At 34.5% G+C, this 10,214-nt stretch overlaps 1 pseudogene; it reads left to right on the top strand.

The window, feature by feature from the left end:
* The first annotated feature begins 906 nt into the window (after window positions 1-906).
* On the top strand, window positions 907-6,157 carry LOC109379440 (cholinephosphotransferase 1 pseudogene; annotated as a pseudogene).
* Window positions 6,158-10,214: the final 4,057 nt, after the last annotated feature.

Below are 10,214 nucleotides of genomic sequence, written 5' to 3' on the forward strand. Positions count from 1 at the left end.
TTCCTCTCTCCTCCACCAAGTGCACACACACACACACACACACACACACACGCGCGCGCGCACACACACACGTGCATACACATACACATATATACACATACACACACATTCATCCACTCACAAAGACATTTACACAGTTATTCTGATGTTTTCATTCATTACAATTAAAGTTCAGTGTGTATGTGTTATTCTTCCCTCTTACTATATAATATGCAAGTGCCATTTGAGTGTTTTATTTGCCTACCTAGTCATCTTAGAAGAAATAACATTCATCAGCATTTATTTACAGAAGTATTTAACTAAGCCTTTCTCAACTTGTTCGCTATCTTTTCTTGTAATCCTGTGGGTAGTGAAGTTCAATAGATCTGAAACTACAACATCATGCAATGATCTTTAGAACGTAATTGCACAAAATTTGTGAGGTTTGGGGTCAATGCAATTTTTCTGTTCTCTGGTGGAAAAGGACAGCAGAGGGAGCCCCTGCATGACTTAAGGAGACCAAAGGCAGGCAGGAGAAAAAAGACTTTTCTGGGTTGGAAATTACGCCTGGTGCCCTCTTCTGGAGTCACTGGTAAAAGTGCGGATTTCGAAAAGAAATTTGCAAGCACTGAATTCCAAACTCGGTCTTAACATGTGATCTTACCAGTCATTGTAAAGGACCTAACAGAATTTTCATAATAAAACTAATTTTAATTTCTTTGAATTCTAAAAACAAATAGATGCCTTACATTCTCTTTTCATGAAGTTGATAAATCAAATTTGAGGTTGATAAATCAAATTTCAGTGGAAAATCCCACTCCTCTAAAATTTGTGTCATGACTGAGTTGTCATAATATGCCTCCATAACCCTACATATTTTGTGATCTTAGTATGCAGTGCACAAACTATGACATTCACATGACCAAAATGCAGGTATTTCATTTGTATATAAAATAATTTTACAGTGGGTGAAAGAATCCATTTAAACGGGATCCGGATCAGGACTATCCTGACTGAATGATATAGCTAATAAATGTGTTTTCATTGTGATAGTTCAGCAATAATTCCAACTAATGAAAACCATTTCAATTCTGCTTGCTTGTCACTTCCTTTGAAGAACCCTACCAAAGATGATATCTTTTAATTTAGAGTGATTGGTAATAAAATTACTTTCAATTTTATTGTAAAAATATAAGCATTAATTATAAATAAAAAATTATTAATTATAATTTCCACTGAAAACTAAAAAAATCTCTATATATTTCATATAATATTGTGTTACTTGTACTCAGCTGCAAATAAGATATTTATGGAGTCCACTTTGTAAACTATTTGTCATTTAACTCTGCCAATTATGTTTAAATACCCTGTAAAAAAGCACTACTGTATTTCAATTTAAAAGTATAATGAGGTTAGAAAATTCTTCCTTTATTAATATTTGTCATGTTCTTAGAACTATTGAAAGGGTCCATCAACATAAAATAAACCAGATATTTTCAGCTTAGACTGAATGAACGTCATTTTGGTATTAAACATTTTTAGTCTATAATTATGACGTTACTTTCAAATTTTACTTAAAAGATACTTAGGTGTTGAACTATAATGGTGAAACATAAATGTTGTATGTGTACGCATAGTACTAACTTGCAAAAATTATACTTTTTATTCAAGAAAATGTTAGAAGGATATTAATTTTCTTCACAGCAAGAAATGAAAACTTATTCGACTTATTGAAAATAAGCAACATTTTCTTCTCACTTGTTCTGTAACATGAACATTTAGTCTGACCAAGCCCATCAGGAATGAGACACATCATATCATTTCCAGAAGAAGAAAGTTTCCTGACTTGTTTACTTGCGTTAGTGTTTAGTTGGCTATTAAAAACATCGAACATTAATCCAATTTTGAAAATTAGTACTATATGGCTGCATTGGTAGTTGGGGGTTGGGCAGAAAAGAGGTAAACATGGGTTGAAGATAGACAAGTATTTATTAGTTGTACATTTGTATTGACCTTTAAAGTATCTTTTGAAGCCAAGAATAAAGGCAAGTACCGTATTTGCCGGCGTATAAGACGACTCGGCGTATAAGACGACCCCCTAACATTTCCACTCAAAATACAGAGTTTGTTATATGGTCGGCTGTGTGCGATTTTGCGAGTGTGGTAAAATCGCATAACAGCAAAATCGCATAACAGCCGAGCATACACCCAGCAGCGCTGCTGATGCCTGAACGGTATGTGGAATGAAGTGGGCGGGCATCGGGAGGCCACTATGGCACGGGGCAAGCACTATGGGCTGTCTATCTGAAGTGTACCTGGCGTATAAGACGACCCCCCACTTGGAGGCATATTTTTCAGGGCCAAAAAATCGTCTTATACGCCGGCAAATACGGTAAAGAATAGCAACCAGGAAATCCAAATTTTTAGCTTGAGACCTGTAATATCTATATTTCTTTTAAAAGCTTTCGACAATACGGAAAGGGTAACATTGAAACTCCAAATGTTCAGAAAAGTTTAAGTTCATAAATATTTACTCACACTTCCAGAAAACTGAATAAACTAGATATGTTTTTGATTCAGATTAAGCAATCATTTGTTCATCAGATAAATGAATATTCAGTAGCTCATAGGAGTTAGGCACAATCTCAAGTCTGGAAATGAAACAGTGTACTGCCCTCGTTAAACTTACACTTTCCTTTTACAATTAATAACATCGTTATGCCGTGTGTCATATTCTCTTCTAAAATGCCTATGGCATACACAAATACATATAGAGCTAAAATATAGATAATTTATTCATGGAAGAACAATATTTTATAGAAAAGGTTGAAGTTATTTATTGTAAATAACTCACTTTTAAAGGTTTATGGATTTTTAATCTCATTTTTTTAATTATCAAAGCTTTCTGAACCTTTCTCTCATCTTTCTTTCCAGCTTATTAATTTGACATTGCTGTATTGGTCATATTTTCAAATAAATAATATTCTTTCTCTTTTGTTAGAATAGAGCGATATAAGGTAGGGCCCATTAGCTCCAAAATCTAAAGGGATCAAGATCGTAATAAATAATAAACAATATAGAAGGAAATATGGTGAACACTAGACAGCTCAAACTCAATATGAAGGTGTTCAATATTTATGTTCTCTTTTATCTATCTCTGTCTCTGTCTCTGTCTCTATCTCTGTTTCTCCTAAAATGTTTTGTGACAGAAATACAAATCCTTTTCTCACTGAATTAACTCTACAGTGATTTTGCCAGCGATTACAGTCTCCTCTATTCCCAGCTGCCTTCCCAACCCTATTAGCCTATAATCTTCTCTATGCCTTCTATGTGTAGAATACTTAACAACATAGTTTCTTATACTCCATTGATTCTCAGCTTTTTTCCTCTCTAATTTTGTATGTTCCTCTGGTGAATTATTCCCCTAGTGAAAATCATCTTTCCTCATTTTTGTCGTCAAGTTGTGTCTTCAAGAACTAATTGAAATGTCTTTTTTTTTTTAATGAGCGCCTGGTTTCCAACTAGGAGTAAGCTATGTGCTTTCTCTGAACTCTCATAATATTTTTCTAAATCTCTTTCACAGCTGAGCATATTTATCATATTTATGTCTCATTTTTATTTGGTTAAGTTCTACATGCTCTAACAGTAAACTTTTTGAGCATCAATGCATCTCTGGGTATGCAAAGAGTGCTGAACATGATGGAGTTGTTTTGTAAAAAAAATTTGCACAAATAATCATAATTTTTAACTGATTATTTTCATTCATGTCTCCTCTTAGTAAGAATGTTCCCTGAGGTATAGTGTGCTTTTAAAAACACATTATTCCAATCTTCAGGCTATTTTGTCTTCCAAGATGCTGTAAAGTTTTTTATGAAATGATGAATTACGGTATTTAGTCTTAACACTTGAATTAAAATTGAGAAGGAACTTTATTGCAATCATTTTTTAAGGAGTGACAATTTTCAAGATTATATTTTGCATTGGGAAATATGTCAGAAAGTTTGAAGAAAAGTTTTTGTTTTTTTTTTTACTTATGTGAAATAGAAATATATTTTTTCACATCCAGTAATGTTTCCTCAATGGAAAAATAATAGATGTAAATGAATATATATAATGAATAATAAAATATGAGGAAATGTTGCTAAGAAAAGTTTTTCCGAATGTGATTTTTGTGTAATAAAACATTGTGTGGCCAGATTTTTATGTCACACATAGAAACACAAAGGAAATTCAAAGAGTACATGCTCATTCACTTTTTGTCACACTTTTTGAATTAGCATTACACAGAGATTCAATCATAATATTCATTAAAACATACATATGGAAATTTTGAAATACTCATTGCAGAGACAAATACATCCCTTTTGCTTTTTCTCTTGAACACGCAGCTAGACCACATTTCCAAGCCTCATATCCATGTTAGGTGGGACCACATGACCAAGTTTTAACCAATGGAACATGGGTGAGAGTGATATATGCCACCCCAGGCCTAGCTCATAAATCCTGTCACCAGCAATCTCCCATGCTCTCTATTTCCTTGGAGATGACTCCAAGGCCTTAAGGGATAGTAGAGCCACACTATGGAAGGTGCCTTGGTCCCTGAATCATCACCTGGAGGACAGCCACCAGGAAAACTTTCTAACTGGTAATATCCGTGTTGGACTGTGACAGGAGAGAAAAATACACTTTATTATGTGAAGCCACTAAAATGTTGGTATTGTCTGTTATGGCAATTGGCCAAATCTAACATAGACACATCATAAGTCATATTATCTTCCCCATGACCTGCAGAGGTAGCTTATGTAGAACTGTGCATAAAAGCATTAATTTGTAAAACTGAATTAGGCTAACCAAAAGGCAGTATATTCTTTTGCATGTAATCCAGTTCAATAAGAATAAAATTTTTCATGATCCACATTTTTTTTCACAAAGAAATTATATTTGCTGCACCACATAGAGAAAATGCTTATCTTTAAGGGCACTGCCCTGGGCTGAAGGCACTGGCTAAGCCGCTGAGAGCGGTTAGCTGCGGCGGCTGGAGGAGCACCACTACAGTGCCTTGGGTGTCTAGCTTCTCCAGCAGCCTCTGCAGCTCTACTGGACCTGGCTGGAGTGGGTCCCACTGTAGATCGCCCCCAACTCCATCACCCTCCTGGGCCTCACCATCAACCTGCTCACTACACTCGTGCTCATCTCCTACCGCCCCATGATCACTGACGAGGCACCACACTGGCCATATTTTTCATATACACTCAGATTCTTTATCTCCCAGTCATTGGATGGGAAATAAGCAAGGAGAACAAATCCTTGTTCTCCTTCAGGAGAACTTTTTGACCATGGTTGTGACTCTCTTTGCCCAGTATTTATGGCAGTTGGAGGTTCAATTGCTTAAGAACTCACCCTGACTGGTTGTTTTTCTGCTCTTTTATTGGGGTGTTCATGTTTTATTGTGCTCATTGGCAGACTTATGTTTTGGGCATCCTGAGGTTTGGAAAAGCAATAAGTATTCCCCTAGCATCTACAGACTCCAGGAGCATCCAAGTGGAGATGTAGAAGTGGATGTAACTGAAATTCAGGTGGCTTTAATGATGGTCTTTGTGTTGTCTACATTTGGAGGAGGAGCAATGTGGGGCTATAGATACCTGTTCTACAATAGAAATAAAACTGAAGATCTTCCCAGTTCTTGGAGTTGTAGGTGGAGCAATATTTTCCTGTTTAAATTATTTCCCTGTTATCCTGCATGATGGAGTTGGCAAGGGTGGATCCACTATAGCAGGCACCAGTGTTTTGTCATCTGGACTTCGCATAGGGATAATCATTATACTGGCAATAATGATCTATAAACAGTCAGCAACTACTAATGTGTTTAAAAAGCATCCTTTTCTTTATACCCAAATTTGGTTGGATGTATCTTTGCTAAAATCTCACCAAAACTAGTGATAGCTCACATGACTAAAAGTGAACTGTATCTTCAAGGCACTGTCTTTTTTGGCCCAACTCTTGTATTTTTATTAGCTTTTACTATCTTTAATAATTTTGTAGACAAACATGTTGTCTATGGTCAATGGTCATTTCTTCATTTGATATGATGATGTACTTTAGTGCTTTGTGCCTGCAAATTTCAAGACAGCTTCATGTAAATATCTTTAAGACTTTACATCACCAAGCACCTGACTAGGTCCACAAGCATATTAACTAATAGCCCAAGGAATGGAGAAGAAGCAATTAGGGGAATGTAGGAGTGAAGGAAATACCTTTTTGCAGGAGGCTACTACACTATCATATAAGGTTATATTTGAATATAAAACCTAAGTCCTGTAGATTCCATTATGTCTATTTCATTTGTGAAGCCCTCATTATATATCAACATTATTTACCACAGATATCAGAGAAATAAAATCTATAAATTAGTTAGAAGCAAACCAAAGAAAGAAATTTTAATTTTCTGAGGATAAGAAAGTGAACCACTCTAATTCTAAATAACAATCTCTTTGTCTCAGAAATCCTCATCAAACACTTGGGATTTTCATTGCCAAATGAGTACATAGAAATTCAGGACCTAAAGGATTTTAGCTATGTTGAGGGTGATGCTGACTCTGATTGCTAAAAATTGATGATTCATAATACTACATAAGTGCATGGATTGTAATACTAATTATAGAGTCAAATAATGCTATAAGAAATGATTGTTAGTAGCCATTTTTCAAAAGAGGTATGTTAATTACTATCATATAAAAGTAAATACATGCTTTATTACGCCAACTAGAACTTAAAAGGGCTACTGAAATTTTCTATAATTTGTATTCAGTAAAAATCATTTGTCTTACCCGTTCAGAAAAACAAATGAATTTTTACAGTGAGGGCAACTTTTTCCTTGATATTCTGAATTAAAATTTCATTGTCACAAAAAGGTGGCCATTAAACCTTCCCCATTTATGAAAATAAAACACAGTAGATAAAGCGCAATTGATGTATAAGAAAATTAGTAATTTATGAAAGCATGGCAAAATTATCTTCCCTTTAGAATTTCCAAGTTACTTCAAGTACACATTTCATTGGAGGTAAGATAAGTATCAGTTATTCAACCACTGAGTACGTTGTGTACTGATTCATACCTTTCTAGTCTCACTTAAAATAGTATTTACACTGCTCATTATGAATTTTACCCAACAGTTCTGTAGACCATAAGCCATATGATGAAATTTAAAAAAAAAGAGTAAAGAACATGCACTATATCTTAAACCAAAAAAAAACAAAACGACACCATAAAATAACAATAAAACTTGATATTTCTTGGGAGGAAAAAATAAATATTTATGTGAGTTAAGTACACAGAAAACACTCCGGAGTACTCATTTTGCCCCTATAAATATTGGTAAACTTAAGCAAGGAGCTTCTTAGAAATTTGAGTAGTACTTAAGAATTATAGTCTAACATATTCTTTGACTTACAAGGGAAATCCTTTACAAAATGCAAAAATTTAGAAAGTAAATTGTCCCCTTAATGTGAGATATTCATTAATGGTGGAGGACTAATTTTTTCCTATGTAAGTTGTCACAGTCAGAAAAACAGAAACAGGGCCGGCCCAGTGGCGCGATGGTTAAGAGTTGGCTTGGGACACCAGAGGGCCCCGGTTCGGATCCCACATATGAAGGCCAGTGACATTGCCCTCCACAACTAAGATGCTGAACAACAGCTCAACCTGGAGCTGGGCTGCCATGAGTCGCTGGCGACGGCGTAGGCTGCAGCCCCTGTGGCAGTGGGTTGCCATGGGCTACCATGTGTAGCAAGCAGCCGCCGTGAGCGGCCGTCCAGAAGCCAGTGACTGATCTGCCTCGCCAGGGAAGAATGCAATGATGGTGCCAACTTGGGCCAGTGAAGCAACGTCCTCCACAACTAAACTGAAGAACAAACGACAGCAACTTGTCTGTTCCCTTTCCCCCAATTCCCCAGCGCTGTTCCCATCACCCAATTCCCAATAAAAATCTTTAAAAAAAAAAAAAAGAAAAAGAAAAAGAGAAACAGTATGGAGTTGTTTTTTTAAACCTTAAAGCCAAGATAAGAGTAAGTTATAGGAGCAAAAATTAGAATTTAAAACAGAAGACAATTACTCCTCTTTTCCTATTGGGTATATTTTTTTGATTTGAATGATTCAATGAAAGCAATTTAAGCAAAAAATAATAAAATGTTTGACTTATTTCAAACAAATGCTGAAACAATTTAATGTGTATTAAATCAACTGTTTTATATGTTATTTTATGAGACATTTTAAAAAGACAAGTATAAGAATCAACTATTCAAGTTTGGAAACTAATGTAAAATCAAACTTCCATATATTTACTGAATATTAAAACTGAAAAAAACATTCTAAGTGATTTATCTTTGAAGACAGGTGTCAAGTACTTAAACCATAAGTAATTAAGTATGTTAATGATATGCTCTTAATCATTACTACGGGCATGTGCCATTTAATTACAGACCCAACTCAATTAAATGACATTTTGATGTCTTTGTGGAAATGATGTATTCACAAATCCATATTTTAAAACTGATATTTACATATCTTGTTCAGTTGTCTTAGTTTTTAGCAGTTCTAGTCCACAACAGAAACTTAAGTTGCATTTTATAAACTTTACGGGGGGACAAACATGAGCAGAAAGCTATGAAAGAGTTCCTTACATTTAACAGAATCCTTGCATTGTACACAGCCATCTGTCTTTATGTCTTCTGAGAACAAATAGTAAAATCTCAAATTTGTTGTCCATACTATCCATTATAAATTCATATTATTTGAGGCAAATTACAGATATTTTTTTTTCTTGTTCAGAGAGGTAAGGCTACAGAGAGATACATCTGTGCCTGTCTAGGCACTTGTGACTGTGCTTTTTGAAATTTATATGAAAAATTCTATATATTTTATAATACTTTTCAAACTTCATGGTTCTTACTCCATTGTAAATTGTAGGACATGAATTTAATCTTAATACTACACCTTTCTGATTACTCTTAGCTCTTTCTAACAGTTTAAATGCCAATCGATTAACGATTAATACAAAAATACATTAAATTATATAATTATTATCATAACCAATTTAAAGTTGTATATTTGAGATATATATATATATGTATATACTAGGTACAGGTTATGCAGATGGAGAATTAATATTTGGTAACCATGGTTAAGTAATTTTCCCAAGGACAAATAATAAATTGTGAATGGGCAAGTTTAAAACTCAGTCATTCTGATAGTAACGTTGGCTTCTAAGCCTTCCACTTCCAAACGTTATTATTGAAATAAAGGGGGAAAGGGTTTGTCTTACAGAAATGTCCTTTTAAGTTAACCCTGTTAGAAAATACTCAATTTGGTGTTTCAAATATATAATTTGTAGAAAAATTCTATCCCTTCAAAGAACTATTGTTTTATGCAACAAAAGGAATCATCTCATGGATGAATCTGATAATAAGCATGAAAAAGTGGCATAGAGGACACACACCTATAACTAAATATAACAGGTATTAGACAAGTAAATGGGAAAAATGTAAACATAAATTAAAGAAAAAAAAAGAGGGTGGATAAGGAGTCAAAGTATTTATCTTCATTCACTCTCACATCGTCCAAAGGAATTTTTTTTTTTTTTTTTTTTTTTAGCTGAGCCATCCTGCTACCTGTTGGCAGCTCAGCGGCAACTCAGCTCGGGCTGGGCATCGAACCCTAAGGAATTTATAAGAGCTAACTTGATTGAATTACTTCCTTTGTGCTGAGCACTGTTTTAAAGGCTTTATTTGTATTAATTTGCTTCATCCCAAAGGACCTCAGGATTAGTATTCCCCTTTTCTAGATAAGGCAACTGAGGTATGAAATAGTTTCTAATAAATGTCCAAGTCCAATAGCTTTCACCAGGATTTAAGCCTGGGTCTAACTCCAGAGTTCTTGCTCATTTTGATTTTATCATCATAATTATTATTAAGAAGTGTTTAGTATTAAATTTTTCCTTTTCAAACATTCTGCTAAATTTTAAAACACAGTAATATATTTGAAAGCCTAAATGATGTTATTGCAATCTACACATATTATGTCTCAGAAAAGCATCCGTATTGTGTCTACAGAGGCTGTAATTCAAATGGCTTTCTATCTGACCACAGCATAAACTCCATCTGGAATCTGAAAATAAAGCTGCTTTTTGCCTTTTGTACTGTCATTAGTCATATAGATTTTTTTGGTTGGAACTTGGCGG

Source organism: Hipposideros armiger, unplaced genomic scaffold (assembly GCF_001890085.2).
Source record: "Hipposideros armiger isolate ML-2016 unplaced genomic scaffold, ASM189008v1 scaffold_26, whole genome shotgun sequence".
Classification (NCBI taxonomy): domain Eukaryota; kingdom Metazoa; phylum Chordata; class Mammalia; order Chiroptera; family Hipposideridae; genus Hipposideros; species Hipposideros armiger.